At 45.3% G+C, this 18,036-nt stretch overlaps 1 long non-coding RNA gene across 1 annotated transcript in view; it reads right to left on the bottom strand.

The window, feature by feature from the left end:
• The window catches only part of LOC136750527 (uncharacterized), a 28,293-nt gene extending 27,109 nt beyond the window's left edge, over window positions 1-1,184 (bottom strand). Inside the window, exon 1 of the long non-coding RNA XR_010816879.1 lies at window positions 925-1,184. This is a non-coding gene — a long non-coding RNA (uncharacterized LOC136750527). The remainder of the gene's footprint in view (window positions 1-924) is intronic.
• Window positions 1,185-18,036: the final 16,852 nt, after the last annotated feature.

Genomic DNA, 18,036 nt, shown 5'->3' with positions numbered 1-18,036 from the left:
TACACAGATGTATTCTCGAAAGGTGCTTCAGAAACTCTTTTATATCGACGAGCCGCCGTCCGCGTTTAGCTCGCCTCACAAAGGAGAAAATTCCAAAGCCGGGTCCTCGGGATAAAGGCCCATCGGTACATTTCTCCGGCTGAAAGGAAAACAAAGTCCCCGACAATGGGGATGGAGGCACGTAACTTATTTTTAAGGTGTTGCGTTTCTTTTCTTTGGTAAAACCTCAAAGGGAAGTCACCAGTGAGTCAGACGCACAAAGGCAGTCGAATGAACCTTATTATTCTAATCTGTAAGCACCGGGCGAGGGATACCTTTCCCGTTCGCACATTGTGCTGGGCTGCGGGTATTTAAACTTAATCAGACGCTCTTCCCCGGGAGTCTTTTGAAAGGATCTCCTGGCGAACAGTGGGAGAGTGCTGGTGTATTGTGCGCTCTTCAGGTACAGGAAGTGATTGAAATGCGCGTTGTTTTGTTGGATTAGACAGGGGAAGGGGGCGCAACAATTGCAGTAATTATCTGGAGAGAAGAGCAAATGTTGTTGTTGTTGTTGTGGCTACTACTACTACTACTACTACTACATACAATAATTATAATGATGATAATAATAAGGGAAATCATTCCTGGCTGAAGGTCACATGTACCTATACATAAAAGACTTTACTCTTCTAGTTTGCGGTGCTCCTGACATGTAATCAAATACAGCTGCTGTTCTATGATGATGTTGACGATGATTTTGATATTTTCTTCACCTGCTGATTCCTATTGTTTGTTAAAAACTTCCTGAACGACACGGGGTCGGCCCAGCCTCGCGTCCACAGATTGTAAAGTCTGTCGGCAGCAACACAGCACAGCAATGCATTCGACTAGTTAGTAGAAGAGGACAGTCAGCTAAAAACATTTGGACAACAGACACAAACGTACCAAAACACAGCTGTGCTCAATACACATCCAGTAGGGTGTCAGCCCGGTCTTGGCCTTCGAAATCGCTGCTCTCCTTCCGATGGCTGACGAAAAGCATACAACGCCAGCCTCCTACACAGCAGAGAGAGGAAACCTGGTCTCTGGGGTGTCTCTGTGATTCAGCGCCGCAGTTCATCCCAGTGATATTGTGTGATTGAGGTCAGGAGTCTGATAAGGCAATAAAATGTTCTCCACACAATTGTAACCGCCTCAACCATCACATCCTGTCAGCCCTGGCACTGTCATCCACAGCGTCACCAAAACCCCACCTCCACTTCTGACGCCAACCACTACGGGCCGAAATTCATTTGAAAATACAGCATCCATCGATGAATGGGAAAATAATTATAAGTGGCCAGAGCTTGAATATAAGATGGGGTTTCTCTGTCTCCCCAGTCTGGTGTACTGGCGCAGATCACGTGCCAAGCCCTGGGCTGTTTGTATCTGTCAGTGTGTATACAGGGAAATCAGCCATTGTTATTTCAACCTTAACACTATTAAACAAGATCAGTGAGAGGCCAATTCCCTGTCAAATATTCAAAACAGTAGAGATTATTTAATCACCAAACAGGAAACAGACACGGTACATTTAGGTATAATTTCCAACCGTGGAAAGGTAATTTGTTTCAGTATTGTAAATTAATTAAACACTAACCGTGATGGAGAATGTCCTGAAATATGTAATGACGCGTCCGTTGAAGACAAATTATTTATTTATTTCAAGATCCCTGTTTGTGCGTCCCTGGTCCCTAACTCTTAGTCCTGCTGTCTCCGTTGACACAGAGGTGTTTGGCGTCTCTCAGTGAGTCTGTCCTTGACGCGGCTTTCAATCCCGCTCTGACTGCAGTGACAATGTTGAAATCCCCTCCGCACCTTCTGAGGAGATCAAAGTCAAATGAATGCTAACCTGTCCCATGTAAAATTGCCATTGCGTACACATTGCATTGGGCCTCTTTGACTTATCTGTCATCAGAGCTGCTGTGACACACAAATACACACACACACACACACACACACACACACACATATACAGCTCTGGAAAAAATTAAGAGACCACTTAACATTGATTTCTGAACTTGGAGTGGTCTCTTAATTGTTTCCAGAGCTGTATATATATATATATATAGAATAAGCGGTAGGCACAGGTGATGTACAGTCGGTTGGTGTTTACCATACACTGGGAGCAAACAATGGCTTGTACTTTTGTGTTACTAATGAAACGATAAGCAGTTGGTCTTTGCATCAGTTCTGTAAATGATTAATAGATATAAATTGAGCCCTATAGTCTCCAGACACACAATCCCGCTCTCTGTGGGAGCCCGGCGCAGCACGTGTGCGTTCAGACCCCCGTTAAAACCGGCTTCCTGGGCCGCTTCCCATTGTTCTGACGGGGCGCGGCGAGCGGATCGGCTCGATTGTCTCGTTCAAGCCTCAGTTCCCAAATAAGAAGCGCCGACTTTAAAATTAAAAAGCCACAAATTATAATGAATCGCTTACGAAGTACCACTCCAGCTGCTCGGGCTAATGATGTTACAGTGCTTCGCTACTCGCGCTCAGATTGATGACTCTCGCCTTAATGGGGGAGCGCGGCGGCGGCGTGTCTCTCTCGTCGAGGCTTCGCCCGCGATGTCACAGTGCGCTGCTTCTGCCTCTCAAGAAGGAGTTCTTCTTCTTTTTTTTTTTAATAAAGCATCGCCAGCACCACAGTTGTGGAGGGGCTGGATGGGTGACACATATGGCACATGCAGGTTTGTGTGAGTGTGTGCAAGAGGGTGGATAATTAGTAACGCAAACTGAGGGTGTGTGTGTGTGCGGTTGTGGAGGAGGTGGTATTTGATGACAAGTTTAAGTGTCAAATGTACATTCTGCTGGTTTTACTTTGACTTCACCAGGAAATGGCCGGCTGTGAGTCAATCTCTGGTTTACAAAAGCCATTCAGTAGTGATTCGTTACTCTGGTTTTCGCCACATCTTCTGATTGTGATCCGTTTTCTCTTTTTCTCTTTTTTTTCCTTCTGTTTGTACTTGTCACGTTTCAGTTCCTGTCTTGCCGTTTGACATTGTTGTTGCTGCTGCCCTGCATCTGATGGTGTAATCCGGCCTGCTTTCCAAAACCACAGGCCCCATCTCCTGCGCGTTCACAGGAAACGAGAACTTCTGCAGCCCGACTATCAATAGCAACTGAAAACACAAACACACACAGAAAAAGACTTCCCAATTATAATGAAAGTGCTACAACACAACCAGATCTTGTTTCTAACAAGCAGCAGTGGTTTTTATTCCTAGATCATAGATCGCGGCTCCATATTCAATTCTGTTCATTCTGCTCGACTGTATGTGTATTTATGGCCGCCGAATGATCCACTTTAAGCTGTTTTTGCATTTCCCCCACCCTCCTCTGCAAACTTCCTTGCCGAATTGACAAATATGCAAATTAAAGCACTTACATTCCCACACACACACACACACACACACACACACACCGTCCTCAGTCACCGGTGTCAATCAGCAGCTGTTTCACTTCAGGGTAGAAAGGCTTTGAATGATACCCGAGAGTACAGATACTTCAGCTCGCCCTGCCTATTTCCCCGGCACAGCATGCTGTAACCAAGAGCCCATTGAGTAGGCCTCGAACGCTGCTACGCGGCAAGGCGGTGACACAGTGAATGGCGTTTAAAGTGTAGTAAATCACCAGGAAAGCAGCGCTGGGTGAAAGGGATCTGTAGTTTCTGAGGAGTATCGCAATCCCGTGTCTATTGCTCATGCTCCTTCAGCGAGACTTCAGCTGCACTCTGTTATTGCTACCATTTTTGCTCCCACACTTTTTCTAAAGAGGAAAAAGAAAGTGAAAAATGTCCGTAGGCTGCCGAACGAGTCAGAAATACCTGGTTTTGAATGGAATCCATCTTGAGTATATTAGAGAACATGTCAAGCTTTTTGTTTGTTTTTCTTTTGCTCGGGATGCAAATGTGAACCCCCCGAAAAAGCAAACAAGTCCTGTCAGCATCCGTATCGGAGAGAGGTAGGGGAAACCAGGGTTTTAAAATAAACACGGTGAACTGACAGCGCTCGGGAGGTAAGAAAAAATTCAGAGGAAAGGGAAGGAAAAAGAAAAATATTTATGCTCGACTCCTTAATAAGAAACATGAAGGGCAGGATCTATTAGGACGCGCAGCACATTCGTTTGGCGCGTGTGAGAGGGATTCTGGACGGATTACAATTCGTGTCGGTATAGGAAAGTCTTACGCACAGTCGGAGAGAGAGAGAAAGAGAGAGGGAGAGAGGGGTGGATTTGAGCAGCTCTTTCTTTTGGTCCCTTCACACAGGTCGTGTCTGGCTCTTGTCAAGAGTGTGTTGACCTAGAAGTCTTGACCTTGTCTTCTGTTTCACCCTGCAGGTAACACATTCCCCCCCCAACCCTAACCCCCCACACCCACACACACACACACACGCACAGACGCACACACACACACACACACACACACACACACCCACACACACACACACACCCACGCACACACACATGCACACACACACACACACCCACACACACACACACACACACACACCCACACACACACACACACCCACGCACACACACACACACACCCACGCACACACACACACACACACACCCACACACACACCCACGCACACACACACACACACCCACGCACACACACACACCCACACACACACCCACACACACACACACACACACACCCACACACACCCACACACCCACACACACCCACACACCCACGCACACACACACACACACACGCACACCCACGCACACACACACACACACACCCACACACACACACACACACACACCCACGCACACCCACGCACACCCACACACACACACACACCCACGCACACACACACACACACACCCACACACACACCCACGCACACCCACACACACCCACGCACACCCACGCACACCCACACACACACACACACACCCACGCACACACACCCACACACACACACACACACCCACGCACACACACACACACACACACCCACACACACACCCACGCACACACACACACACACACACCCACACACACACCCACGCACACCCACACACACCCACGCACACCCACACACACCCACACACACACACACACACACCCACGCACACACACCCACACACACACCCACGCACACACACACACACACACACCCACACACACACCCACGGACACCCACACACACCCACGCACACCCACACACACACCCACGCACACACATCCCTCCCCCTGTCCCTTCCCCTTTCTTGCACCTTCCATCTGAACTGTCTGAGAAGTTTGCATATCACTGAGACAGAGATTTCTGTTATTTTCACTATTAGTATCAGTTCGGCACAGGGAAGTAAAAACAAACCCTTTCCCCCCTTGAGCTGATGCTAAAGGTATGGAGGTCATCTTTCCAGTTACAGCAGATTTTTATGAATGTTTCTGATACCATTTAAGCAGCGAACAGCAATGCTATGTCGGCGTTTGCCAGAAAGCGACCTGGTGCCGTAAAATCACTAAGATACTCAGATTTCCACTCAAACAAAAGTGCAGGATTCACTATCAGTCTTTTTATAGATTAAATGAAAAGAATAGTATCTATTTGCAGAAACGATACTGTAAAAATCATATTTCAACACATATGAATCCGTTTGTTGCTGTTTCCCTGTTTGTGAAATAACACCCTTCACTTGGTGCTGTGGGTATCCAGGCGTGAGGTCAGTGTTTTGACTGTCTGTCTCACGGCAGTCCAAGCTGGGGGGTAATTACTCTCCGCAGTCCCCACGCTGACCAGGCCCAGGTGCCCATTAACTGGGAGCCCCCTTCCCCTCACCCTGCACTGCACGGCGTGTAATTAGTCTGTTCCTATATCCTGAAACACATTCGCTCTGGAGCCGGACGCACGCACGGCTTCTGTGTCCTTTCTGACTTAAATAAAATCATACAGATACAGGATGAGTTCATTTTAATGATCTGGAAAGATTAGCATTTTGAATATGAGCTCGTTTGAACAATATCGTCGATGGAGGCAGGGTTTTGTTTTGTTTGCTGTAAGCAGCAGCAGTTAATCACTGTAGGGAGATTTTAATGTTTCTTTAATCTAGACCCATTTTTGAGAATAAATATAATTGCCACAGTTTTCTTCTTCTCCTTCTTGACCATATTTCCCCCACGTCTACTATTATGATTATTTTTTGAAGTATTGTTGTTGTTGCCAATACTTTTATGAGCGCAGTCTTCAGATAATTAGCACAACCACATTAAAAGCCATTCGAACTGATTCAGGAATTCCAGGCAGGCTGACATCACCGGGCTGTTGAGACTTGTCAGTCAACCTTCAAAGCTTGAACTCACCTCCAATCTTTTAAACCCTGGGAAAGCGGCGCAAACCAGTGCTAACTCATACCCGGCTCCACTTAGGGTGATGATTTCAGAACCAGAGAATAAATAAAAAAACGACGGCAGATGTTGAAACTCTGGTAGTTTTGCCTGTGTGTCCTGTCTCCGTTAGAAACCAAATATTCCACCCCATAAAAACGTGTCGATGGGTTTATTTTCCAGTCTACCTTGTAAAAGCTGGAGGGTGATTTTCGGGATGCTTGTGGGTAGCAGGGTTTAAGCTTAACCCACACTGTTAGGCATTGTTTCCCAGAATGTTTTTCTTCTTCTTCCCCCAAACAGAACGGGCCTTTCTTGGAACATGTGACACAGACTTTGACCTCAGTGGCCGACCTCAGGAAGTTCATCGCAGGAGCAGATGGCGGTTTTGTTTTTCCAGAGGCAGAAAGGTAGGACTGCGTTGCTGCCGCTGAAGGTGGGATGAGTTCCTTCACACACGCTGGCGTACAATAACACCAGTTACGTCCTCATCATTAGCTGTAGTTTCTCTTGCGCAGAACAAAGGAAGGTGTCTCCACGCCGGGCGCATCTGCATATCTCTAAGTCCCACAGATTAATACTCAAAATATGCAAAACGAAAAGGTACATTACATAAAATTAAATATGTGAATTAAAAATGATCATTACATGAAATTAATTAAAGAGTATGAAAAGAACTAATAGGTGTTTAATTATTAATTAGGGGCTTTCTAAGAGGTTCAGTCTAGACGATCTTCATCAAACCTTGAGTTAATTTTACATGTTTTTTTATAAATAATGTAGCATTTTCCTCCTTCCTTCTCTGTGCCGGTGCAGCCCTCTGTGGTGCCTTTCAATTACCCTCGTTTTAGGAAAGGAGGGCCTGTCAGTTTGGGCATGGGTTTGTGCATTACGAAACCACAGTATCCTAAGGTAAAAGCATACGGAAGTGGGTCAGCGTTTAATTGAGGGGATGCGTGTTAAACTGTATTTACTGTGTCGCAAAACTGAATCTAATCACCTTAATTAAAAGCACTAACACTGCGAGGCTAAAGAAGACAGAAGTTGGCATCTTTCATGGCCGGATGTGGGGACTGTTTGAATAACTCTCCACGGTCCCTACTGGGTAAAACTCACACGACACGGAGATCAGTTGAGAGTCTTGCTGGGATAAAGATACTCCTGAATGTTTAAAGCAGCTTCCAAGACTAAGTAGTACCCTTAGATGATTTACAGAGGCTCTCCGTAGGTTGCCTAGTGACTTTCTCCCCGAAGAACAGCTCTTTTGTTTGAAGTTATGGTGCGCTTTGGTGACACAACATCCAGCGATGCATCAATCTGCGGTGTTGATTCCAATCGACTGCTTGGAAGGAATTCTGCAAGGAGAGTTCCTATTGTTTTCTTTCACTTTGTGTTTATTTATCTAGTATTGTGCTTCAAATACAATAAAATACAAATATAAGGCAACAAAATGTGAGGCTGAGGTTCATTAGTGGAGTGTAGTGAACTGTGGATAATATTCAAAGCACACCAGTATTGAAGTAAAAAGCTTCTAACTATCCCAGTCAGGAACGCTTGCTCCTGAAACTGCAATTATTAAAAAAAGAAAACGCTTCCCACATCATACGGATGGTCTTGTCTTCCGTGACGGACCCTCGACGCAGACTCACGTGGGCCTCGCCGGAGAGCCAGGCGCTGAGCGTGGTGGGCTGCAGTGTGGCAGGACGGCTCAGACCCCCCGTGCGGTTTCATCACGAGACGGCCGCTTTGAAAGGAGCCGATTTGTGAACATTCCGGAGTGTTGCATTAAATAAAAATCACAGGCCACTTTACAGAGCAGCGGCTAGCAGTCGCACGGCAGGAGGGCCCAACAACACGCCGCACGGAGCACTCTTCTACGGTTACATTAATTTCCTGTCGGCGATGCGGTCTTCCAGGCGCTAGGTGGTCGTGTTCTGTTTGGGAGCTCCGGCGTTTCGGGGCCCCCCAAGGGCCACGGTGTCACAATTTGGAAGGAGATTTTCAGAAAAAAATAGATCCATTCTCCGACGCACATTGAGGAGACGAATTGAAGCTAATTTGCCACAAAGGAAAGTAATTTTCTTCCCCGAGTGAATGGAGTCTAACATCACCAGTTTTTTTATGGATTGGAGAGATCAACCTGGCAAAAAATAGGATTTGATTCATTTTCTAACATCTGGTTTGCCGAGGGGTGGGTGGTGTTTCTCTGGATGAATCACTCCCGTAACTTCAACCACTTCATTTCCAGACCTGTGCCGTACTGTAAGGATTTGTGTCTCGGGAAGGGAGAACTAAATCTCAAAGTGTGCGTTCTTCCACACGCAGAAATGAACGCAAATATTTCAACAATACAGTGGTTATAATATAAGTATATAAACACTCCAGTGGTTGACCTGCGATTGCTTTCCTTAACTGTTCGCCCTTTGCCGTCAGTTACTTGAGGTCCGTCTGCGTTTCTTATCAGTACACACACACACAACAGCAGGGATGGCGATTGCACAATACACGTCTGGAGCTACAGACTGCGTGCCGTTTCCTTTTCTGTTATGGCTGCCAACTACATTATATTCAGATCATATTTTGTAAAAGGGCACCGGTGTCAGAGCAGGCCGGCTGAGACTCAGACTGAGGGGCTTCACTCGCCATAACAGGTGAAACTTTGATAACATTCTCCACACTGCGATTACAATTAATCACAGAAACAATGGCCGCTTCAGAGTGGTGCCGAAGAAAAACAGCTAATGGTGTTAAACCAAAAGAGCAGCTGAGAAACCTACAACAATCACAGAAGGAGAACAACGCCACTGCAGCCCAAGTGCGCTTTTAATTAGGTTTTAATTAGGTCTGCGCTCATCTAATTTTGGATGAGCCCCTGAACTCGTGCCCTTGCTCGCACCACCTGATCGTTGGATTGAGAGAACCGCTCCATCTGTTTGCATCGCGGCCGTGCAAACTTTGGTGAAACAGATAGAAGTACAGCCTCGCCTCGTCTGTCTCGGTACGAGGCGTTCCCGTAACTGAGAATCGTCTTTGTTTGCGTCCCACGCTAACCAAAGGCGTCCTGGTGTCAGACAGACAGTGACCCACATGGAGGCCGACACCTGGACAGAGAAAGCTCAGGATGGGGACAGTGACACAGATCAATCGCAGAGAGGTCACGTGATATTTAATCAGCATTCGAATACGTGCCTGATATAAGCAGATGCTCGTTTGTGTGTTCAGCTCGTGCTGCCAAGTTCAAACCTCCCTTGAACTCCAGAGAGATGAGGATGAGCCACCTTTCCTACTCGCGACCGCGTCCTCAGACTCCGACATTCCCTCGGTATCAGCTGTTTCCTAATTTGCACCGCCAGGAAGAGTCAAATAAAGAAACAAGCGTTATAATAATGGCTTTAATACCACTACTCCTGCTAATAATAATAATTACAATGATAATACATGTTTTTTGGGGAAGGTATGCGATGAGGGTATGTGTAAAAAAAAAAAAAACGCAAGTATAGTATACAAGGACAAGTATACACCCCCAAATTATCTTCTGCATTCACATTTCACTGATAGCATAGATGAGTTTTCAAAAATGGACACACAATTATGCTCACTTGTCGTATATTAATACAGATTCTTGACATCTTCCATAGACCTAGAGCTGTCATCTCTTTGTCTGCTTTAATTGAAAATTAATGGTTAGTGCGTTGCCAAGGGAACGAAGGCAATGGTCGCCAGTAGCGTTCACAATTCAAGCAGACACCAGTGGCATTGTTTGTCCTGCCTGACCTTGGAAGTTAAAAAAAGAAAAATAGAAAGAAGAAGAACAAGAAGAGAGAGAGAAAAATCTAAAGGAGAAATAGGGGTTGAATATTGTGTATTGGAGCGGAGCAAAGAAAATAAAATAAAGTTATTGTGGTTGTGTATAGAGAGAAAAACTGAAATGATGGTGTCAAAATGGCAAATGCTGAGAATTATGTTTGAGTAAGGCAGCATAAAGGCCGATCTTTTTCATTCAATTCTGACTATTACCTTTGTGATACCGCGGTGATGATGTTGCCACGGAGCGCATTATAGCCTCATAATAGCTCGGACAGGGCTCGGATAATAGCCCGGACAGGGCCCGGACAGTGAACAAAATGGGTTAGTCCAGATTGTATCTCTGCAGAAAGGGAGGAAAAAAAAGAGATATCAATCCGGGGGCACCAGTAGGTAGCGCAACAAAAGGCGCCCGCGAACAACAAGGGTAAGAGACATAAATAAGGGATTTACAGCAACAGAAAAGCCAATTGGAGAAGAAGAAAAGAAATAGAGAGAGAGACATAAATGAAAAACATTCAATCACAGGCACTGTGCCGCGGCCTGCGTTGTGCAGCGGTGGGGTATGGCAAACGCACAACCCAACCTCTCAAATCTCCCCGTCCTCGCTGGCCCAAACTGTGCCCGGGTCTCTTGTTTTTCTTCCTGTCTTTTTTTTGTGTGCCTTTCAGTTTCTTCTGGGGATGAGAGAGAGAGAGAAACAGAAAAAGATGAGATGTTAAAGAATGAGTTTGAGGTATTTTAATCAGCTTAAGACCCATCTGCGGCACCTGTACATGTCATCTGCGCTGTCAGGGCTCTGGGTGCTGGGGAGGAAAGTCTCTGTCTTTGATTGAACATTTCTGAGGGGTCCGCAGACACCAAATTACCCAGTGTGTCGTATTTTACCCCCAAATTGAAGAGCTGTTGTATCTGTCTCACTATCTGTCTCTCTATCTATCTCTCTCTATGTCGATGCTATATATAAGATAGTAAGTGCCTTGCTGAAATGACTCCCTCTGTTACTCTTTGGACTCCACCTCCCTGGGGGCCCTTAAGTGGCTCATCCCATAAAAGCCTCCTCTTGGCCTGAGGGATGCGTCTTGCCGCCCGGGTGCCACCGGTTCACGCTGCGGCTACGCCACTCACCGACGGTGGGTGGAGCCCCCCGGGGAGCTGCACCCTTGACCGAGAGCTGCTGAGGGGAGTGAGGTACCGCTGCGGGGCCACTGGGGTCACCAAGCACTGGCTCCCCCTAGCTGCGGGGTCCAGCTCTCTCGGCCGGGGCTGCTGTAGTCCTCCACATGAAAGTATTCTATGTGTCTCGACATGTCGGACTGGTTCAATCGCTTTCCCGTTGACCCTTCTGTGTGCCTTCCCACAATGCCCTGATGGAAACACATGCTGGTCTAACAATGACTTGTGTTTCCCCCTGAACCACTGATTTCGGGAGCCACTCTCAAGTGACTTGTGTGACAAGTGACTGCGGTGGTGCTGTCCAGAGGGGGGTCCGAGTGTGAGCGCAGACTGGACACGGCCACACCGGGTCTGAGCCGTCCGATTGACCGGTTAACTTCCTTGCGTCATGTCACAGTTGTGGTGATTACAAAAAACCTGAACGAAACAAAAGGCCGATGTGTTTATTGTGATGTTGAACTGTTAGCAGGAGAGAATAGAGGAAGAATGAATGGAAGAGACTCGTTCTTGAACTTCAGGTGAAAAACACACAACAAACATAAGAGACCTGTGAAAGTGAATGCTTGTGTGTTCTTATCCATCTCTCCCTCTCTCTGTCTCTGTCTCTCTCTCTCTCTCTCTCTCTCTCCCCTAATCCCCCTGCTCTGAATTCCGTCAGCCAGCCTCTCTCTCAGGCTGACATTGCTCCAGGCGGACTCTCCAATGAGTTCTCTCAGATCTCCCGTCTCCCGGGAACCTTAAAGTGGACTTAGAGATTTCAGCATTACAGTACATGTGAGACTGTGCCCTCGAGCATCGCACAAGGGCCTCTGTGGAGAAACAGAAAATAATAGGGAGTAAGTGTTGTTAGTAATGTAATGTATTTGATATAGGGGGGATGATTCAGTCCGAGAATAGGGGACACATTTTGAAAGTTGCTGAGATTTTTATTTCGTTTTTTTCCCCTCTCTCTCTCTCCTTAGTTTCTTTTCATGATGTTTCTCCTTCTTTTATTTTACTTTTATTATTAGAACATTGTGTTCCGTCTGTGTTGATTCGTGATTGATACAGGATGTGTCGATAACAAATCATACTTCAAAAAGGCAAATTCTTTCACCTGCTCAGTTATGCGTGTTTCAGATGCTCACAAAAGGGCCCCGACATTGTGTACTTGTGTAGGTGGTAAACAGGAATCACTCAATTAAAGCTGCATTCTCTTTTCTATTCAGAGCCGTTGGTAACTCGAGGAACAATGATTCTGGTGGGAAAAGACGTTTCGCCAGCTGCCTCTTGGACACGAGCGGGAGACCTCACTGAGGAGAGTGTCTTTTTAGTGCCGGACGCAACAGGAACATATAACCCCAAAGTACATCTCTACTCACTGAGCCTCTATTGAACGGCTTCCCAATCTAAGTGTCTCGGTGGCCATAAAGTGGTTACAGTGCGCTCCACAGCTATTTCCTTCAGCAACGCTCTGGGGAAACAGTGACACTGAGCAGAGTCAGTTAAAGCGTGTAAGTTTGTCTTGCTTGTGGTGTGAAAACATGCTGGTGGCCCGATTGCGGACAGCGCGGCCACACTGGGGCGAGGACGGCGCTGACGGGTTTTCAGGTGCGCTGAAACGAGGGGGAGGAAATCACGGCGTTGCCCCGTTGTTTCGGCCATTGCAGCAAATCCAGAGGAAAAAAGAAAAGGCTGGGTTAAGAGAGCGAGACATGCTGGACTGGGCCCAGCCGGGTCGACCGTGGGGACCACGTCTGCGGTGAAGGAATGGTGAAGGTGTCCAGGAGGGATAAGGGATTTGAGAAGCAGAGCAAACAGTGAGAGTAAGCAGTCGGAAAACAGACACAGAAAACAGACACAGTGAAGCCTTACCTGTCTGTGTCTTTTTATCGCCCTCCCCACCCAAAAAAAAAACTAAGATGGGTTTCAGAGTTTTTGTGTAACAGACAATTTTTGTAGTTGTTTTGTTTGCTTATTCTGCACAAACTAATATATTTCTGATCCTGAGGGTTATATTTCAAATATTGACACAACCACATAATGGCTCATGGGACATTTCAGAGCTCCACATCAAAAAGGTAACCTCTTCCCTCTGCCCATTTACCACATTACCTCTCGTGCTGGAGAATTGTGTTCTTGAAAAAACATTTGGGCAGAGACAGACTTTTAAATTAAAGAGCTACCGAACGTCCGTCCTGTGTAATCCGCTCTCAAATTGTGCGGTGAAGGAACCGTAAAACCGTAACGAGGACGGCACCGTCATCCCGAGGCCGCTCTCATAATGAGCCGCTTTGTCCGATGGGCATAAAAGAGTGCACGAACCTGTGCTCAGGCTCCAGTTTTAAGACACAGACATGACCGGAGCCAGACACACGCGGCTGCAGCCCCGGTGATTATAGTAACAACAGCTGGGACCGTCTAGCTGCAACCAAAGTCAAATTTGCTCAGAAAAGTCAGCTTCCCATCATCTCAGTTTCCTTCACATACCTTCCTCCGAGGAGCAGCGTGTCTGGATCCAAACTACTGGGACAACGGACACGATTACCAAACACAGCTGTTCACAGCGTATTTTAATGGGGCGCAGTCTGCGGCTGCTGGGATCCTTTCTGTGGACGGTCAGAGGAACACTGTGCCTTTCATCGCGCCATCGCAGATTCCAGCACCGCAAGAGAAGATTATTGCTGGCTGTCTCATCCTGATGTGCTCCCCCAGCTGCTCCCATGGGTGCTCTCACAATGGGCTTGAAGTCGGGACATTAAGCAGCCTGTGGCAAGTTTTCAAGCCTATTTTGCTTGAACTGCTCTGTCTACGGTAGACAGGTTGTGTTATTTTGTTACACAGACCACCACCACAAAATTCAGTGAATGATGGCAATACAATATTGTTGCCCAAATATCACAAAACTGAAGGCAATCGTGGTGCCCCTAAATTAAATCAAACAAGGACAGACCAGATGCCATCTGACACAACTGACTCTTCACAGACTTTGGGGATTTAACATACATGTACAGGTGGGAACGAGACTCCCAGGCCAGTACTCGTTTTACAAGTTTTCTATGAACGCATACCCTCTCGGCACAAATACCCAAAGTCAATTTACACAAACTGTCAAAATATTTATTCTCTACTTCATTCTATGCACAAACTTAATTTTACAGGGAAGTCAGAGAAACAAACAGTATAAGACTTAGAAATAGATTCCTTCTGTATTTCCTGACCAGATCTGGGATAAATTACTATAAGTAGTAGTAGTAGCAGTAGTAGTAGTAGTAGTAGTAGTAGTAGAAGTAGAAGAATAGAAGTATAGAAGAAGGGAGAAATAGCACTGTAGTGTAGTGTCACTACAGAAAATAGTATTCTTGTTTTGAAAAGCCCTATCATATACCATTCAACAAAAAGTCAAATTTCACACAATTTTGCTCTTTTCCTTTGATTTGACGCTTCTATCAGAGAACATGAATTACCGGGAGGTCATTTTGATTGGTCAGGGAAAAAAAATACCCATCAGGAAGATCGCTGTGATTGGCCAACAGGATCACAATGCTTGACATCCATAAAGTCTGGTAGTTTTTCTTTGAACTAATTTGAATTATTTTTCTTTCAGGACATAAACTGCCTCCAGAAAAAACTGTCCAAAAACAGCTTGAATGACGTGACGTTATTTGGTTAAATGTTCATATGGAAATGTATTTCACCAAAACCTTATTTGTAAAATCATCTTGTTTTCATCAGCCAGTGTGTTTTTTTAATATATGAAAAATTTTACAGTCCCAATATTTCAGTTTATGAATGGCCAAAGCTTTTTTTAAATGTTCTACCCCCTGAGAGGACTCCTTTTTAACATCCTGCTCTTTTATACTTTCTTTCCTGGGTTTTCCAGTGATGACTATATTTTCATTCACTCTTTTTTTTTTTTCCTTCTTCTTCATTCCTGCAGCCAGTTTTCCAAAGTTTGAGCAGTGATGCCATTTCCTCTCCGGCTGGGATCTGGTTCAGGGACAGAGATCCCGCTTTGCTTTAGCGGCGGTCTTTTTAAAGGACGCCGTGGTGAGAAGAGCTGCCCCCCCAGCTCAGAGTGTCGTTTTGTGCCACATCTCCTGGCTGAAACTCGTAATATATGTGGGTTGAATTGATCTATCAGTGCGATCGCTCGGTCTTGGAGGGAAAAGAGAGAGAGACACATACACACACACACACACACAGGAATAAAAGCTCAGATTTATGAATACTGTGTGTCGACTGAGCGGAGTGTGTCAGTGTCTCAGTGGGGGTTACTGAATACCCCTCCCCAGTGCCCTGTGTCTATATTAAAACGTTTAAAATTACAAATTGGGTGGAAAGCTTAGACAGTGACGTTGTTTTTGTGGGTTTCAAAGAGGTACGTTTGTCTGCTTCTCTCATTCTGGTGCTAATGTTTTCTCTGATCTAAATAGTGCGTTTCCCCCTGTATTATTTATTATTATTATGTATGAAATAAGAGTAGGGTTTACAAAATAAAATCACAAAAATTTGTTTATCTTAATGAGAATTTGTCAATTGTTAGTACGGCCTCTTTTTTAATTGTATTTAATACCACTAATAATCAGTGGATAATCAGTTGACAACTTAGAAACTGAAATTATATAACAAATCACTTCAAAGGCGTCTGGTTTGGGATGAAAGGGGGCAGGTAAAATCGCAAATCACTGAATCCTTCTGCGGAGACCTGCCAAACCCAGTGCTCAAATACATAACCATCAAAGGCGCAAGTTTTGGCCGAAGCACCAGCGAAGCGGGGAATAAAGCTGTCTTTTGCTTTTCACCACGGGGCCGTAAAAGTTAGCGTCTCGCAATAACTAACTTGGTTTTAAACGAACGGGCTTCATGCATCCGAAAAAATCTGCGGAACCGCCGCCAGATTTACAGCAAGTTTTTAAAAGTGCGAGTTGCGTACTCATCACGGTACAATAAAAACAGAAATGTGTGTCTTTCCGCATTGCTCAAAGTTTTGGAGCATAGAGGTAGAAAGGGCCATTGTTCTCCTCATGTTTGGCCCAGGTACGTCTCAGCCTCCATCCTTGGCGTTCCCGCCTTTTGTTTTTGCAGGACTGCAGAGGGCATCAAAAGGGCAAATAATTTGACAAGCTTTTTATATTTGGCAGCAGTCACATGACACTCAGTTTAGAATTTCAATAATATTCTTCAAGGACTTATTTTCTCCCCTTTCCACATTCAGCTAAATGTATCTCACTTCATATAATTCGCTGCCACAATAAATCCTGCTGTCTTTTCATTGTGTAATTTGTCCCTTTATATTCTCTTGTGTTTGATTCTGACAAATACGTGGATTATCTGAATATGGGATTTTTTAATATATGGCTAATGTGAGCTTTCATGCCTTTTGTTTAATCTTAGGATTTTTTTTCTTCATATATTTCAAGGACAGGCAAAATTGCAGAGGTCAGGGTTTTTTCGTAAAAAAAAAAATGCTCGCCATTTTCATTCTTGCATTTAATTGTTAGACCCCAGGATTAAAACTTGAATCCCGGACACCGACTCCTGAGCAGCAGTGTTCATTTAAAAAAGGCCAAAAAGAAAAGAGTAGAAAAGAAAAAAGCCCCCTGCAATTATTTAAAATAAAACCATTTAGAGAGCGTAACTATTTAGTGACCTGATTAAATCCTGCTTTCAGTTTTTTCTTCATCTCACTGCGACTGAAACAATGCCCTCTCCGGTGTGTGTTTTTTAACGCTTTGATGCGAGTTTCGGAGTCAGCACTTTGCCAGGTTGGTTCCTCTTTCATGTGACGAAGGCACCTGCCGGGGGGGCTGTGAATCAATACTCGGGGAAGGTTTGTCTGTATCTGTTGTCCGTTAGCGGCTCTTTGAGGCGTGCGAATTGCAGGCCGGTGTGGCACAGTTCGACGGCACCGGAGACTCAATGCAAACGCGTTGAGGTGAAGAGGTTCGTGCTGTTTTTTAACTCCTCTGAACAACGGCACAGCGTTGAATTTTGTCCATGTTTTTTTTTTTTATTATAATGATGTCCTTTAAAAAAGTGAAAATGCATATACATATATAACATTCTTCACAAGCACAAATGAGAAGAAGGAATGTGGACATACCGACAATATCGTTATGTTAATACTGTCATTCATGATTTGACAACAAAATAAGTGTTACTATATATATATGTGTGTGTGTGTAATTGAAATTCTTCAAAGGATTTATAAATAAATAAATGGAGACCTAAAGTTCAGCCGTCCTGGCAGTGAACTTAATCTACCTATGCCTCAGCAGACTACATGACAACTTGCAATTCAGTGAAAAGTCAGCATTATTCCTGTGAGATCTTTTAGCAAACAAAGGACAATGCTGTAAGATTTCCTCTGGGAAATGTGAGTTCGGCCGGAAGATCCGAGCGCGCCGCCGATTGATAGTGTCAGTCAACAGAGATATGTGTGTCATTGCGTGGACTCCAGATCAAAAAAAGAAAAGGGAGAAAAAAAAAACACAACCCAGAAAAAAAAAAAAAGACAAAACCACAGATAGCCTGTCGCTTCGGTGCTTTGATACCAGATCTCATTCGGGGAGACATGCCCCTCCGCTGCGAGGTGCAGACGGTCCGCGGCACATTCCTGCCCGGTGCCACCTGAGGTCCCGTCCGTGAGCTCAGGCCAGGCACTTTTCACTCCCCTCCAAAAAACACACAAGCCTCCACTCTCCAAG

This window comes from Amia ocellicauda, chromosome 5, assembly GCF_036373705.1.
Source record: "Amia ocellicauda isolate fAmiCal2 chromosome 5, fAmiCal2.hap1, whole genome shotgun sequence".
Lineage (NCBI taxonomy): Eukaryota > Metazoa > Chordata > Actinopteri > Amiiformes > Amiidae > Amia > Amia ocellicauda.
The sequence above is the reverse complement of the archived record's forward strand: the minus strand, read 5'-3'. Positions and strand labels throughout refer to the sequence as shown.